At 37.2% G+C, this 18877-nt stretch overlaps 1 pseudogene; it reads left to right on the top strand.

Moving 5' to 3' along the window:
* The first annotated feature begins 302 nt into the window (after positions 1–302).
* LOC113331367 lies at positions 303–11907 on the top strand (annotated as a pseudogene).
* Positions 11908–18877: the final 6970 nt, after the last annotated feature.

Raw genomic sequence — 18877 nt, 5'->3', positions numbered from 1 at the left:
CACATACATACACACAGGATAGACTGCAACTTGTTTGTTTTGCTACTTGATAACAGGGTACCTTTTTTGAGCATTATTCACCAGTGAGTCAGTGATTTATTAGGTGTCGATTGATAAACTTCTTAATTTTATTACCGTTCTTCTATCTCACATTGTTTTCATAAGGAATTTAATTTCTATGTGGGTATTGTTTCACTTATCCATTGAAGAAATTAGCTTTCCAGATGTTTCTCCAGTATCATGTTGATAAGTTCTTTAGATCAGTTGTCTATGCAATAAGCCAAACCCAAACCCAAACTGTAATGTGTAATACAGACAAATCAGTTTCATTTTTGCCTCTTTTACAAGGTATTCATGGGTAGTTATTGATTATTTTGTGACTAGTGGACCAAATTTTAAAATTTTGCTGCAGAAATTTCTGCACGTGAAATAGGCCTAATCTAGGTTGCCTATTTCTCTTGAGGGGTTATTTGTGCCTTTATTATTGGGTCATTCAAATTGATTGGATGGACATGGTTTGTTTAGTTAGCGTTCTTGTTTAACTTTTCGTTGTGCTTTGGTCGCTAATGATGGTGACTAATGATTAATTTGTGCTTGTAGGGAGAAACTGGGGCTTCCCAAGATTTGCTGGTGACTGTGTTTGTGGACATCAAAGGTCTTCTGCAGGGACCAGTAGCACAAGTGTGATATTGCAGATACATGCTCCGAGTTGATGCTCCAGCTGCATGATGCATATGATCCAAACAAGGTTGGCATATGACGTTGTTTATCTGTATTCATGCACACTATGCTTGATATTCCCCAGGTCCTTGGTTTAGTAGCTCAGTATTGACCTTGCATTGACTCTTTGTTATAGATCACCATGTTGAGCGGTGGCTGCAGAAGCTAAGAGAACTCAAGTGAACTGGGTCATACTGGATAGGTAATAATGATTCGCCTTGACCTAGCTTTTTGGCTGTAAAGCAAGTTTTTGGTGTATATCATGACGGTACATGAGCTTTTAACTGCAGTAATTTTTTTATTTTTATTTTGTTTTGTGTCCCCTTCCTTGTCCATTATTTGCTCAAGTCTTTCACAAATTATCTGTAATTCGTACTTTTCTCTTGAGCCTGTTTCATTTTTCTTACTCTAGTTGTTTATTTTTGTACAGACAGCTTAAACTTGAGGAAAACGTTGCATGGAGGAGCTGCAATTTAATATTGTGTCTATGAAATTTTCTCATCCAAAAGTACTTCGCTTAAATTGGGTTGGATCACCTAAGAAGAAGCTTGAAGGAGCTGGATTAGTGCCTTCTGAGCTAGAGGATTCACCTGGAGGATATTCAGAAAACAAGGACAATATGTTCGAGGTCCAGTTGTGACACCGTCTAGTAGTCCTGAACTTGGGACACCATTTACTGCAACTGAGATTGGCACATCTTCAGTATCACGTTCAGATCCAGGACTTCTCCATTTTTCAATGGTGACCTGAAGAAAGAGGAGTCATCAGTCTCACAAGAACACTACATGGTGATGAAACCAGCTCAGACAGTGAGTGAAAATTTAAGCCTTCCATGGACCAGCTTTGGATTCCAACCGTGGATGAATGCTTAGTTCAGGTCGTCGAAGATCAAAGCAACTGGAAGAAAATTCAGACAGGCTCCATGACAAAACTCAAACTTCCACGTACAAAGCCTTCCTGGAGAAATTCTCTACACTTGACCTTGAAGCTGGAATAGAACTTATGAGCTATATAGGTCAGATATTGACTACAATGGAAACATAAGAGAAGCAGTTTCTCTAGCAATAGTGCACCTCTAGGTCCACCACCTCTTTGTTCAACATGCCTACACAAGGGAGCTGTATTTGGAAAACCACCAAGGTGGTTCAGCTGTGCAGGGTTGGAACTTGCAACAGGTGGATTTTCCCAAGCAAATTTCATAGCGGGAGATGGATTCGGGTCTGTCCACTGGGAATCCTATCAGATGGCCAGTCGATCGCGTTCAAGCAACAGAAATTAGCTGGTTCTCAAGGGGATCAAGAATTTTGTTTAGAGGTTGAGGATCTAAGCTGCAGGCAACACCGAAATGTTGCCATGCTGATTGGGTTTTGTGTAGAGGAGAAAACGATGTTGCTGATTGGATTCTCATCTTTACGGTACTTATCTATATCAACAAATCCATAATATATAATAGGATTCAATGTTGGTAAAATCATGCTCACATAGGACTGTCACAGTGAATAATGTAAACTGTCTCTGAAATTTAATTGAACACAACTTCTTCGATGGACTTCATACTCATCCTTGGTTCAGAAACTAATACACTGAGCTGCAGAAAACAAACACATTGACCACTCTTGGGGACGTTTTTACCCATACTATAAATGCCGATATTGGGGTATTGGTTATCTTAGAGACTTCAGTTTGGTAGGAGACTTATGATACACTGGTCACTGTGTCCCTATTTACAAGTACTAGGAACTCAATAATTTAGCAACTTGTAAACTAGGAGATTTTAATATATCAAGATCATGACTTGTCTACTTTGGTTTCTCATTTCACTTTTTAGTTCCTATTTTGGATTGTTAAGGAACGATTTTTTAGGGACCATGGTTTTTTCGAGGGGACCATGATTTTATTAGGCCACCTTTTCTATAGGGGTGTCCTAATGCATTGAAATGACTAACCTACTCTTAACCTAATTTAATTTAAAACCAACCCAATAACCACCTATATATAATCATCACCTCCTCCCACCATCGCCGATTACCACCACCACCACCTCCGATTATCACCACCGATTACCACCACCACCACCGCCCACCATCGCCGATTACCATCACCACCACCAACCACCGATTACCATCACCACCTCCGATTACCACCACCATCACCACTATATATGTATATATATATATATATATATATATACTAGGTATCACCCCGGCCTACGGCCGGGGCTCAACCTTTTTAATCTTTTATTTGTTGTTTGGTCTGCGAGTCAGTATCCTTTCACAAAATTTTAGCTGAGTCATAGTAGTCAGGGCTTAGGCATGTGGACCCGCGATTAAGGATGGTTTATGTATTTAGATAGTATTATCATACCATAGTAGTCGGGGCCTACGGTCCCGATCGTGGATTAAAAAATCTAGGGACAAACACAGTCCAGCATTAATATTAGATTAACTGTGATTTGGTTGAGTTTATAAGTTAGATGGGACTTGCAGCCTCGATGTTTTGTTGGTCGGGTCTAATTAGCCGGGGCCTACAGCCCCGACCGTGACCCCTTGCACAAACTCCAGTATGTCGTTGGTCGGATCAAATTAGTTGGGCCTACAGCCCAGTCGTGGTCCCTTACAAAAATTCCAGTTATTTTATTGGTCAGACCAAATTAGCTAGGACCTTCAGCTCCGACCATGATCTTTTACATGTAAATTCCAGTATTTTTTTGGTTGGGTCAAATTAACCATGATCATAAGCCCGATCGTGACCCCTTTGCTTTTTTACAAATTTATATTTGGTGTTAAGGTTATCCGTCATTAATAGAGTTAATATAGTTACGGCAAACCTAAATAAATTTTCAAAAGAACGAAATTTGTTAAAATAGGTTTTCTATTATCGGTGATAATTGTTATGGAGTTTGCGCTTTTGTTTTCTGGAATTAGAGGTTCGGGAAGCTGAAAGGTCATCAAGCTTATGTCAGATATTTGCTTTAGAAACTTGTCGCATTAACACTGTTCACCTTTCAAGAAAATAAGCTAGCCCAAGAAGGGAAAAAAGAAACACTTTCCTTTTTTGTCGTGATGTGTAAGCCCTTCAGTTTACCTCTTGTTGCAAACTTTCTATAACATGTATTTTTTAGTGATGATTTGTCGCGTGTGGTGTAGTCAATCAATGCATAGTATAGTACGCTCCTAGGATAGTGAAAGTGTTTGGAGTTAAATCATGTAGGGAGAGTCTAGCAGATTAATTGTAGAAGGAAGTTTGATTTTTTTAACCTTGGCCTCGTGTTCTCTTCATCTCTGTTCAAATCACCGATTTATAATAGCCTTGCGCTATGAAATTATAACTAATGAATAGACACTCGAAAACAACAAAGATCGAAGGGGTGAGCGTATCGGTTGGTCTGGTGAATCGGAGATAATAAGCCTATAAACGTACAATGAGAAGAATTTAACTTTATTATAAATACCAAAAATTGGTACTGATTTTGGAAATCCAAAAATATGGCAACTACACGGATCTTATTGTAGTTTACAAAAATCAAATAAATACCAAGAATTGGTATCCAAAAATATACACGTATCTTATGATAGTTTAGCAAAATCAGGAAACCCACCGATCGGACTGACGTCTATATAGAACATATAACGAATCGATCCGTGTCGTGGGATGACGAAATCGATGGTCGGATTTATAAGGATACACAAACACCACTTCTTTTTATAATCTAGACGTAGGCCAGGGCTCAACCTTTTAGAGTTTTTTTTTATTGTTTGGTCGGTTGGTCAGTATCTTCACATATTTTAGTCCGTCTATCTTCCCATACAATTTAGTCTGTATATAATAGTCGGGAGCATATTTAGTTAGTCCGGATATACCAGAACAGTCCCGATATTTAGTTGGTCGTGTCATATTATAGCATGTTAGTTAGTCGAATCACAGTAGCATGTTTAACTAGTTGAATCATAGTAGCCGAATAGGGCAGGGGCCAACGCCCCCGGCCGTAGATTAGAAAATTTAAAGGAAAATATAATATCCGCATTAAAATTAGTCATGATTAAGTAAACTCTACAAGGTCTTCAGATTAATATTTGTTTTTTTTTTTGGTTGGCAATCTTTTTTTTTTTTTTTTGCTTCGATCAGAAGGTCGACAATATTTGGATTACAAATGGTCACATTAAAGATAGCTCATTCTCCTGATTTTATAACTTTGTTGTGGCCCCGGCCGTAGATTAGAAAATTTAAAGGCAAATATAATATTCGCATTAAAATTAGTCATGATTAAGTAAACTCTACAGGTCTTCAGATTAATTTTTTTTTTTTTTTTTTTTGCTTCGATCAGAAGGTCGACGATATTTGGATTACAAATGGTCACATTAAAGATAGCCCATTCTCCTGATTTTATAACTTTTGTTGTGGCCCCGTCCATAGATTAGAAAATTTAAAGGAAAATATAATATCCGCATTAAAATTAGTCATGATTAAGTAAACTCTACAGGGTCTTCAGATTAATATTTTATTTTATTTTGGTTGGCAAATTTTTTTTTTTTCTTCGATCAGAAGGTCGGCAATATTTGGATTACAAATGGTCACATTAAAGATAGCCCATTCTCCTGATTTTATAACTTTTGTTGTGGGTCTCCCTCTTGCCACTCTTTGGCAATGAGCGGGTGGGCGCTACAGTCCAAGAAAGTCTCCAGTTAAGGAATATATGGGTATGTCTCCTGTTGTGCTATATGGGTATGCATTGTGCATGAATGGGTGGGATGAGACCATATATATTTTCTATACTAAGTAACTACATTTATGGAAACCAATCTATATAAAGAATGTTCCATGCACAAACAGTGTGGCCATTAGGAAACCACGTTATTAAGGGTACCGTGACAATATATCTTAATAACTGGGGTTGTGGAATAATGTGATAAATTTCATGAATTCATTACCATGTTGGTGCAGATCTCTGGAACTGACAGATGAACGGACTAGTGGATGCCGGTCTGTTCATTGGCTCTAGTTCATTCATATGATCTAAGGCTGACGGTGTCGTGGTTGAGTGGGTTTCGGCGAGAAACTTTAAAATCCATTCCAAATGAAAGCAACTAAGTTTGTGAATGTGATCTGCTACGGGGTCATTATCAATGGAAAACGAAGCTGTCTATTTATTAATGATAGCTTGGATTTTTTTATATAGGACTCTTTAGTATCAGAATTAGGACAGTATTTTTTGGTTCCATCATTAGGACAAATTCTATTTCCGGAAACAGTGCGAAACTCACGTTTAGAAATCAAGCTATTATTAATAAATTAATGGGGCTCAAACAATATCGGGAAATTAAAGGGATCAACGAACGTCTATATAGGACATATAACGAATCGATCTGCGTCATGGGATGACGAAATCGATGGTCGGATTTGTAAGGCTACACACACACCACTTCTTTTTATAATATATATATAGCTTAATTTAAAACATTAACAAAGATATTCTCACAAACCCATTACTTGTCATTCGTTTTTGGTTGAATAAATGAGAAATAATCATTAAAATGAGTTGAAAATGGAAGTTGCAGAGAGGTTTAATGGAGGGTTTTTTTCAGAGAAAAGTTCGGTTGTCACAATTTAATTTTTTCTTAACCGAACTCAGAGTTCGGTTGATTCGCAAAAAAGTACTTTTAACCGAACTCCTTGTATTAGAACAACACAAGTCCATAAGTTCGGTTCCTTCGCAAAATAAGGATATCACCGAACTTTAGTTTACGGAAATAATGAGAAGTCCACAAGTTCGGTTCGTTCGCAAAAATGTTAAGTTTTCTTTGTAACCGAACTCTACCTTTGAAACTTCGTAACCGAACTCTACCTAATTCGCCAAGAAATAAATTTCGTAGTAACCGAACGTTTGCCTAATTGCATATATACATATATAAGCCCAGTTCGGTTGATTCGCAAAATATGTTGAAGTTTGTGAACCAACCGAACTTCTAACACTAGGTTACTTTTAACCTGCGGTTCGGTTGGGAACTTGGTTGCGTTGAAGTTTGCGAACTAACCGAACACAATCCATGTACCCAAATAAATTGCTAAGTTCAAAGTTCGGTTACCTACCATTTTATCCTAGGTAACCGAACATTACATTGTACGACCAAAACCTCCATTAACGAGTGAGTTCGGTAACCTGCGTGTTTGGAAAACGTAACCGAACTACACTTTCAGGTGTGTTCGGTTACATGTTCTTGACATGTGGTAACCGAACTGGCACAAATCTACATAAAAAATTTCATTTTTTTTTGAAAGTTTGGAGCAATTCAACCAACATTATCTAAGTTTGAAGCCTACCTGGGTACCCCAAATACCCTTCCTCCGGTTGTGGTTGGTAAAATCCATCGTTTTTCATGTTTTCCTTCTTCATCTTCTCTAACTTTACTCTCTCAATAATTCTACTTCTTTAAAAAAAAACATCTGATTTTTTAATCTCACTAATTATCTTTAACTTAATCATCTCACTAATCACATTATACTAATTATTATTAACACCAACTAATCATCACCCAAAATTAATCAGGAGGGTAATTTGGGTATTAATATAAATATCTAGATAAAGGGTGACCTAGATTTACTTCTAATGTCTTTACCCAAAATAAAACCATGGTCCCCCCAAAAAAACCATGGTCCCAAAAAAATCGTTCTTGTTAAGTGCCTTATACTGGAAACTGAATCTGTAGAGCAACCACAGTGGGCGGGTAAAACTATAAATATGGTCCACGAAGCAGACACAGCGGGACGGACTAAAGAGCAAAACCCGGACTAAAACCAAATCTCAGAGTATATTTGGTCTGGGACCAAGATCAAAACTAAATATAGTCGAGCGGACACTATAAGTGCGCCTGATACCGAGCAAAGGTATAATGTGAGCCTGATCCATATGATGGTGGGGAGAAGGTATAATGTGAGCATGATGAGTGGGGCGAAGGTATAATGTGAGCCTGATGATGGGGGAAGGTATGATGTGATCCTCAGTGAGGCGAAGGTATAATGTAATTCTGATGGATGGTGGGGCGAAGGTATAAAATGATCCCGTGATGGGGGGACGTATAAAGTGATCCTGACCAAATTTACTCTTCCACCCTAGTGTAGCACCACAGACTAAACTTAAATTTGGTCGTTTTTTTTGGTATTTGGTCTATGGTTTTGATCGCACCATTGCAGTTGCTCGTAGGGCTTAACCGAAGTCCAGTAGAATTGTCTGCACAGCAAAAGATTGCAGTTGGAGCTGCTCATGGATTGCGATGAACGATTTTTTAGGGACCATGGTTTTTTTTAGGGGACCATGGTTTATTAGGCCACCTTCCCTATAGTTACAAGGGGTGTCCTAAAACGTTGAAATGACTAACCTACCCTTAACCTAATTTAATTTAAAATCAACCTAATAACCACATATATATATATAACTACCACCTCCTCCCACCACCACCACCCACCATCACCGATTACCACCACCACCACCGCCGATTATCACCACCACCAACCACCGATTACCACCACCACCACCTCCGATTATCACCACCACCAACCACCGATTACCACCACCTCCTCCCACCACCGCCACCACCACCACCGCCTATTTAAGAAATGTAACAATTTCAATGCAATCACAATTAAGTTCGGTAACATGATAATTTTATCGAGTATAAAAGACTCCAGCCGCAGCCTGATTCTACCATGGGACCACTCAGGAGGTATTTTCCAACAAACCCTTCACTTTAATTTGATTTTGATTGCTTCAATCGAATAGAAATCATCAAAATAGGGTTTTAATAGGAGTTACAGAGCTATGTTCGGTTAGGCCGATTTTCCAAAAATCCCTAGTTTACTAACCGAACTTCTTGAAAATGAAGAACACGAAGAACAGTTCGGTTCTATTGGATTTTAAACTAAGTCACCGAACTCTCTGTTCGGTTGTTTCGCAAAAAAATTTAAAACTACAAAGTAACCGAACTCCACCCTTAGAACCGAAAAAAAAAACAAATCCATTCTAACCGAACTGTGTTGTTGTGGCCACTATGTTGAGTTCCAAAATAACCGAACTTAGCCAATAGAGTTCGGTTTTTTCGCAAAAAATTTTAAAACTACAAAGTAACCGAACTTAGCCAATAGACGCTGTAACTTCACTTTTTTTTTGTTTGTTAAGTTCGGTAACTTCACAATTTTATCGCAGAAACCGAACTCTGAGTTCGGTTGGTTAGCTGTTAGGTTCAAGTTTGCGAAAGAACCGAACTTTGTAAACTTATATACTCTTATATTACGTAAAGTTCGGTTAGATCAAAAGTGCATGCAGTTTGCGAACCAACCGAACTTTGTACACCAAAGTTCGGTTAGTTGAGAACCAACCGAACATAACGCTGTAACTCCTATAAATTCTATTATTAGAGAGTTCGGTAACCTGCGTGTTTGGAACAAGTAACCTAACTACACTTTCAGATGAGTTCGGTTACTTGTTCATCTCACGGGGCAACCGAACTACAGCTTCAGATGAGTTCGGTTACTTGTTCTTCATATAAAGTAACCGAACTGTTCAAAATCAAGTTCAAATCCGGATCATTTTTAAGATTAACAAATATTCTAGGAGAGGATGGGGATGAAGAATCAGATGAGTTTTCATCATTTGAATACTCAAACTTAGTGAATTGGAAAAAAAAATCTATTTTCCATGTTTTTCTCCTTCATCTTCTCTAACTCTACTCTCTCAATAATTCTACTCAACTAATAATAAACCCATCTTTTAATTTAATCTCACTAATTGTTTTTAACTAAATCATTCACTAATCATAACTTAAAATTAATTAAGAAGGTAGATTAGGTATTAAATAAATAACTAGATATGGGGTGACCTAGAATTACTTCTAATGCCTTTACCCAAAATAAAACCATGGTCCCCAAAAAAACCGTGGTCCCAAAAAATCGTTCATTGCGATACCTCCATGAAGAGTGTAGAGTGGGCTGCATTGTCCACCATGATATGGGCTGCATTGTCCACCATGATATGCGTCCAAAAACCAAAATCATCACTCGTGATTTTGAATTGCTGGTGTGAATACAATGATTTTGAATCGCTGTTGACATCAACCGGCCCAAGAGCCCGCAATACCTTACTGAATTGGTATGATGCAGAAACCTTGTTTTTTGTTTTTATTTACCTTTCAATTGCATGAATACACAGTGGAGTGCTTTTATTTCCAGTAAAGTAAAGAAATTGAGATAAAACATAAGCAAGCATTGCAGAAGATGTTTTCGTCTGATGTTGTTGTGAGAACCAATATTCAGTACGTAAATGTAAAAAAAATTATTTGATTATAAAAAATGAAGCCTTCAGGTTATGCAAAAATGAATAAAAATGCAGTGCCAAAAGAACAAAAAATATAGATCTAAAGAAAGCATTGAAATTTTGTAGTTTCTCAGATGAGTTTCTGAACTCCTCTTCTTGTTGGTGCCTTGCCAGGTTTCTTGCATCTTGGTGCTGCTTCCTTAGAAGCCTTGCGAGGTTTCTTGCGTCTTGGAGCTTCTTCTTCTTCTTCCAACTGACATCTTGTTGCTAGCTGATATCTTGGTGCAGATCCTCCTGTAGATATTCTTGCAGTAATATGCTGACGACGTGGATTAGACTTGACAAGAATCTTCCATCTTTTGCACACCGCTTTGCATCTAAGAAAGCCTTTTAGAGGTAAGCAACGGAAAATGTGTAACAAAATCTCGTCGGGAAGCTTATCGACATGGTTACTGACATCATCCATGTCAATCATCATGGCGCTTTGATAAGAGAAACTTTCAAACACTGTGTATAGAGGAGAGGGAGAGAGCAATGCGACTATATATAAACGTGTTTACACCCTGGTTAGTAAGTTCGCGAATCATTCGCGAATTTTTCCGTACCGCGAATTTTACCGTTTTATTCGCGTACGTTTGCAACTCCGAACCCAAGACGCGTATTATGTGGCATTCCCGGATTATTCGCGAATTGTTCACGAACTTTACGTATCCCGAATGAGACGTCCGCTTAATTCGCCAAAAATTCTTTAGCTTTTATGTTTTCAAAGGCCCTATTTTTTTGGGCTTTACTGCCTCCCAAGCATACACGGCCCAATATTAGACGTTGTTGTAATTTTTATGAAACAAAAATGACAGAAGAGATTTGAAGGTGAAGGTGAGAGAGATCTAAACCACTATACCACGTCCTCTTTGATGACTAATGTTGTATATATTATTAATATCATCATATTAAGTTTATTTTTTCTTTAAATAACTCACATGTATGCATAAAAATTAGTCTATGACCTTATAAATATTAATTATTTATTATATATAGATACCGAATTTTCAGATCCGAACTCACATTTATAAATCGAATTATACACGTACGTATGTCGTTCCGAATTACTGACGAATCACGTTCCGTTGACCGAATTTTGGACCGAATTTTGGTTTTACAAAACCGTATAATACTCGTACGTTTGCCGTTCCGTACGTTTGCCGAATCTCGAATTGCTAACTAGGGTTTACACACGTTTTTGTATTTTAGACTTCCATAAAAAGAAATTAAGAGATAATACAAAATAATAAAAGATATTTAGAATCTATATGGGTTTCCTTTTTCCGTTTCAACAACGGTTTAATAGGTCGTGATAAAACAAAAAGTAGTATTTTTTTCATAATTTGATAATATACTTCAGTTGGAATAGAAATTTTGAACTCTTGGATTTGAAATCCCGTTACAAAATAGCGATTTACATGGAACTAGTAGGGTTGTTGCTGGGGCATGACCCCGTATCCAAGAGTCCGGTGCCGGTGGTAGGAGACTTTGTGAATATCGGGGTATTGGTTATCTAGGAGACTTTGTGATACACTGGTCTCCGTGTACCTATTTACAAGTACTAGGAACTCAATGATTTAACAACTTATAAACTAGGAGACTTTGTTAAATCAAGATCATGACTATTTTGGTTTACTTTTTAGTTCTTATTTTGGATTTTTAAGTGCCTAATTCTGTAAGTTGAATCTGTAGGGCGTAACCGAAGTCCAGTAGAATGGTGATTGCAGTTGGAGCTGCTCGTGGATTGCGGTACCTCCATGAATAGTGTAGGCTGCATTGTCCACCGTGATACGCGTCCAAACAATATACTCATCACTCATGATTTTGATTCGCTGGTGTAAACACAACATTTTACTCTTTTTCTTTAGTACAACTTCATCAAACGTACTAGGGCATCCTTCATTACAAAGGGCATGTATCCCAACTTCAGAGCAGTTGTTTCTTTTATCATATCGTTCAACAAACAAGATGGGCACTTATGACTTATGCTTATGACATGTAGGAATGGTTAAAGTATGAATTCTCCAAGTATAGGGCCTGCAATATGTACAAATATGGCACCAGAATATGCACAGAGTGGCCAAATTAAGCAAGCAGAAAGATGTTTTGTCTGGTTTGTGAGAACCAATAGCATAAATGCACCAGAGTTAAGAATTTAGTGTTGGAGAAATCACTAATAATGTAACTGAGAAGAAGATACTTAGCTCAAAATAATGTTGTTGATGTTGCTGCACAGAAAATGTAGAGGCACGTAAACTACGCTGTCCTAAAGGCAATATCGCCTGCCACTCCTCTGAGATGCTACAGCAGTTGGCGAGTCACCTGCAGGATACAACTACAGTTAGTACCCCTCAATGTAGCATACAATGAGGGTACCCTTAGAGCTTGGCAGAACTTAAAAACAGTAGAAGAGATGTTTACAGAAAAACAGAGGAAGAGTAGAAGAGATGTTTCTCTGTGGTGTGTGTCTTCTGAGCTTACAACTACTCTCTTATATAGTGTTCTGTGTGAAGCACCGCGCGTACGGGAAAGGCAACCTTGCCCTAGTCTAGGCCTTCCCTCAAAGCACAAAAATCTAATGACCCAAGGGCCATGCCCTTATAGCCAATTCTGTGGTATTTAAGTCTAAAACTCTTTAGATTTTAGTCAATGTGGGACTATTGTTTTATCTATTCAAATGAAAAAACAATTAATGGGCAATAGGTCTAGGGATCAAAACATAGTCCATGTAAGAAATTGGTATTTTTTAAAGCGTTTTTTCTAACATTTAGCACATATATGTGAAAGTTTTATTTGATTATGAAAATGAGGCCTACAGGTTGTGCAAAATGAATAAAAGTAAAATGCAATGCTGCCAATAGAACAAACATATAAAGAAATATCAGATGAGTTTCTCAAGTCCTCTTCTTGCTGTTGGTGCATTCTTGCTTTACGCTTTGCGAGGTCTCTTAACTCGTCTCTTTTTTGGCGCTACTGCTGGCTGAGATTTTGGTGCTGCTCCATTCTTACGAGGTTTCTTAGCGCCTCTCTTTGTTGGCGCTACTTCTTCTTCTGAATCTGATACTAACCGATGTCTTGGCGCAGATCCTCCTGTTGATATTCTCGCTGTCATACGCGGACGAGGGTCAGACTCGACAAGAATCTCCCATCTTTTGCATACTTTTTTGCATCTATAAAAAGAATGACGAGGTACCCGACGGAATATTTGGACCAAAAGCTCGTCTGGGAGCTTATCGAAATTGTTACTGATCTCATGCATCACCATTTTTGATTTTGAAGAAAAACTTTCAAACTCTGTCTATAGAGGGACGGAGAGGAGCGATGGCCGTCCGTTTTTATATGCAAAGTCTCTAAACGTGGTTTGCTTTAGTCTAAGCATGCTTCACCACATCAGGCCATTATATATAAACGTGTTAACACACGTTTTTTTTATTTCTAAGAATCCTAGATCTTATTTCGGTTTCCATAAAAAGAAATTAAGAGAAAATATTTAAATAAAAATAAAATATTTATATGGGTTTCCTTTTTGGTTTCAGTTACGGTTTTATAGATCGTGATAAAAGAGAAAAAAAAAATTTCCTTATTTGATAATATATTTCAGTTAGAACTACCAAGGATTGCTGGGGAATGACCCCGTATCCAAAAATCTGGTGCCGGTAGTAGGCGATGAAGTCGGTGAGAAATGGCTCAATTTTTTCATCATATATTTTGTTTTTGGTGTTGGTGCAATTAGGTCTATGGTGAGAATGGGTAAAGCTTGTAAATTTTATCCTTGGAGTCATATTTTTGGAGATACACTTACAAAGCTAGGAGAACGTCCGACTTGATTAGATTAGATTTAAGGAAATCAGCTAAATGTACAGATTAGATTCTCAGCTGAGTTTCTGAAACCTTTTCCTTGTTGTTGGTGTCATTCTTGCTCTAAACCATGCTGGGTTTCTTAACTCCTCTCTTTCTTGGTGCCGTTGCTGATTGACATCATGGTGCTGCTCCATTATAAACCATACGAGATTTCTTAACCTGTTCTCTCTTTGTTGGTGTTGCTGCCTCTTCTTCATTTTCTACTAACCGATGTTTTGGTGTAGATCCTCCTGTTGATATTCTTGTTGTAGTATGCAAGAATAACAACCGACGAGGATAAGACTTGATAAGAATCTTCCATCTTTTGCATACTCCTTTGGATTTAAGATGATACTCAAAGGGCAACAGATTTAAGATGTTGAACAAAATCTTATCGGGGAGCTTATTATTGCTATCATCCGTGATCCGTATGAACCATGACTACTTTGAAGAAACACTTTAAACGCTATGAATCATCCGTAGGACTCTAAACGTTGTTTGGTGGAGTCCTTCACCCCTTCAAGCCATTATATATAGAATAGACGTGCGTAAACACTTTCCTTAAAAATTATAAGAGATAAAAAAAATAAAAAAACCTTTATGTGTGGTCTAAAACGGGAGTCTTTTGGTTTTGCCTTCTCCATGTATACAAACATATGATATCCATATAACCACATAATTCTTATCAATGAAATCCCTCTCTTTCTTTATCTCTTTCTCTTTCCCTATTATATCCTACTGCAAAACGTTATCATGCACGAAACTGTACCGCGGGATCGATTGATTTTTTTTCTTTTTCTACATGGATGATTTCCATCAACGCTGGAATCAAATAAGATGTTGGATTTTTTTTCTGTTTCCTGTTTTTGATTTTGGCATATACATTGGGTATATTAAATCTGCGGCGAAAATTGATTTGATCAGGAATTAGGGATTATTTCGATTAATCGTTTGTAATCAAAAATTATTTTGATTTATTACCTTTCATACTGTGTAAGTACTAATCAGGAGATAATCTTAATCTTCTTCGATTAATCTTAATCTTAATCAGGATATTTAGAAGATCCACGGAAAATCTGGCTGTTTGCTTTCTCGCGAATCTGGGAAAGCAAGCCTTTTCGTTTTCTCATGAGTCTGTGAAAGAAATGCAACTCGGCCCGACCTGGTCAACTCGGTCCGACCCGGTCAACTCGGTCCGACCCGGTCAATCCGTCCTAACTCAGTCTGACCTATCTGACTCGGTCCGATCCAGCCGACCTGGCGTAATCCTGTCCTGTCCATTCCAGTTTTACAGCTTTGGGACGTGCGCGAGCAAGTCTGTACCGGTTTTTCCTATATACGGTGGGAACCAAAAATGTGAGGTATGTAACTAAAGACCGAATATTCGTTGGGTTTATTTGTTTGTTTTTAGAACATGCCTAGTTTTGTTTATATTTGTATTAAGATAAGTTAACAGCGTATAAACAGTCAACTTAAATTATGATTGCTGATCTCGATCATTAAGAATTTTGGTCTTAATGTTATTTTATTCTCTTGAATATGATATTGGTTATAGTTGAATGGTGTCTTTTGTTCAATTGGTTGTACCAACTCTAATGTATTTATTTGGGGTTTAGAAGTATTTGGACCATTATTGCGTACTTGATATTGTCTCCCCAAATTTGAATGCTTCGTGAAATGTAATCCACGTGCTAGTTTATTAAAAAGTCAGTAATTTCAAAACAATTGCAAATAAAATCACATGTATCCCAATTTTTGTGGAAGAACACACAAGAGATGATATGGGTTAGAACATTTCCATTTCTCTACTTCATCCATGATACTAACGAACCAGTATATGTTGAAGTACGACAACAAGAGAACTATCTTTAGTAATATATTCAACCTAAAGTACGTGGTCGACATATGTAGTGAGATTCTCATGGCCTGTTGAGATAAAGAAATTTCTCAAATTAAGCTTAATGTAGAAAATTAAAAATGGAAAGAACCCCGAAGTAATGGAGGTTAGACGTACCCACTCATGTAAAGCATGTGAAAAGGGACATATATATCATGAGACAAAAATGTATTTTTTTGCCCAGCAGTAATGACACCAAAGTACAGGTATCAATTGAACAAGGGATGAAGCTAAGATGTAAATCTAGCTCTCACCAAAGAATTAGGAATGAATCTTCTTACCGGTATTGGTACAAGCAATGTAATGCAGGTACCATAGTAACACCCAATTTCCATAGGAAAGTCATAATTTAGACATCAACTTTAATGACAAGAAGCACTTTTCCTGGCCAATTGACTATTTAATTGAACTAGATCCAATATCTGCGTTTATGGAATGAAAAGTACACCATTCCCAAGAAACAAAAATTCTCTAAAGCACTTGAGATATATCTGGATGAAACGTAACATATATTCACTCTAAATTAATTGAGTTGAATCTCACTTTTGTTACTAATAAGGCCACACCACTTATTTAATATCTCAAGACTCAATGTCTAACAGATAGTAGTTTCCCTCCCACCAGCTTAAGAAATTTAAACTAGTTGTTGAACTATTTTCTTATAATGTGGCTACGAGGATTGGATCATCGGGAGCAACACTGCTCAAAATTTGTTTTCGAGATAGAACAAAGACGTCACAAAATCTCTACATGTACCGAGAGATAATCACACCTTGTTAAATTTCAGAGAAACCCATGCAAATAGATATCATGTGGAACCTCCCAATGATGAGAATGTAATTGATTGCATATTTTATAGTCTCTAATATATTTGGAAGGAAATATATTTTAGAGAAACTAATGAGTCAACTAGTGAAATGTAAATCACTATAGTATTTGGATTATTGAATCCATATTGATTCCGACGATGAGATGTTGGGGATTGAATCATACAGACTTTGACATAACCATAAAGGCACTTTGGTAGTGACATGATGTTTTGTTTTGAAAGGACTCATATGTACATCACTGTGTTTGAGTGGACGAGACAACGGGAAAAAATATTGACAGAAGGCGAAGTAATGGCATATCTCTCAATAAAATAAGTGTTTTCTAAAGTACTAGATGCACAACCCCTCCTTCCCATTATACTTTTAAATAAGAAAGCATATCACTCATTTTAAAAAGTCTTCAGTAAAATAGGATCGAGACCATCCTAAGATGCAAATGGTAAACAATCCATATTACAAAGATAACAAGGTGAAATTTAGAAAAATATTCATGCAGAATGCGGACCATTAAAGTGACTTATGGCTCTGGTGAATGTTTTGACATTTTGAACTAGTTATAGTTCCCAAGAAATTTGTGTTTAAAACCTCCTAGCACATATTACACAATACAAAGTGAAAAGGCTCACCACCCTTATTAATGCTAGAGAATTTACATCAAAAGGACTTGATGAATATTGCATGTTTAATAGGATCAATATAGAGCATCTTATACCCAATGGTCTCGCAAAGGATACCATCAAAGGTTACAGATGGTGCCTAAGGAATAGGTTATGCGTACCAACCTATCTTTTATTTCTTTGGGGATATGCAATATTACACGCATCTTACTTGATTCGTTTTTAGAACCCAATATTAGTCAACCTTTTATGCGTACCAGTTGGTAACTGGATTTAAGCCTGACATTCGTGTTCTTACGCATTTTTTTTGTTGCACTATATATGTGCCATTACGACTCCACATCGTACTATGATGGTTCTTCAAAACTGTTAAGTAGTTATGTTGGAAATGAGTTCTAAAAATTATCCTCATTTTAAAACTTTTGGCAGGAGATCTCTCATCGCTAGATTAGCGGGTTATCACTTTAATCAGATAGTCTTCCCGTCGTTAGGGGGAGATAAGAAAAAGTATTTTCTAAATGAACGACAGGAATTGTCGTGGTGTGTTCCCATTGCGTCTCATATTGATTCTTATACTACACAAATGTAAATGTGAAATGATAAAGAATATTTGATTTTCAGAATGTACACTGATGTTGCTAAAGTGATGAGATCACAGATACCAGCTACAAACCTACCTGCAAAGTTACAGATCCTCAATACGGGATATACACCATAGACTAAGGTGTTGCAACTACACTTAGTGGAAGTGTGGTTGAGGTCGTGGATCCATAAAGGAAGTTGGAGATACCACTTGGTTCGATCAATCCTCACCTAGAAAGGAAGTAGGTGAGTAAGGCACAACTTATTTATATCATCAGAAATCATCTCAAAATATTTTCTCTGAACATGTCCATGAATCAAACTGGAGGACGCTCCGAAGTTTTAAATGATTCTAGAGAACAATGAAATCCTGACGGATTATGAGAATGCACATGAGTCAATAGAAGGATCATGCGTGTACAGTGATAATATAATCCATAAATAGTTGCTCCAGAAGTAGAGCACAATGTGATCGAACCATGCTTTACTTTGATTAATTTCAAATAAATAGCATATTTGGCCTACGCAATCCAGGTAGAACTTAGTTCTTCGACAAATATACGGGTATTTGGTGTGGTAGTGCTAACCAACCTAGTATAAATCCTGTGGGACATATGTGGTTATTTGTCACAAAGTGTACTGAGAAGAATGAGGACTTAAAGTATAAATAATCACCTTAAAAGAACTTGAAACATAGTAAATGTGGTTGTATCTCTGGAGATTTAGGCTCAAAGATATTTGCAAAAGTGCATGATGGCCTTTTGCTTCCCAAGTCGAATGACTCTAAACCACGAATTGTGTTTGCAGTTACACTGGAACATTCACTTATTGATTTAAACAATCAGGCGGATGTGGTATACCTGTGTAAGTGACTATTTGATTGGGAAGGGATAAAAAAATAAGGTTTCGTGCCATGCGTATTAAATAAGTTCCTGATTCATAATTATAGCTATCTATGTCGACGGTATGGACATGATAAGTACTCTTAATGGAATAAGATATCTTACAAGCTATTTAAAATCTGAATTTGAGATGAAAATCCTGG

The sequence above is a fragment of the Papaver somniferum genome, unplaced genomic scaffold, assembly GCF_003573695.1.
Source record: "Papaver somniferum cultivar HN1 unplaced genomic scaffold, ASM357369v1 unplaced-scaffold_125, whole genome shotgun sequence".
Classification (NCBI taxonomy): domain Eukaryota; kingdom Viridiplantae; phylum Streptophyta; class Magnoliopsida; order Ranunculales; family Papaveraceae; genus Papaver; species Papaver somniferum.
This window is presented reverse-complemented; position numbering and strand designations above follow the sequence as displayed.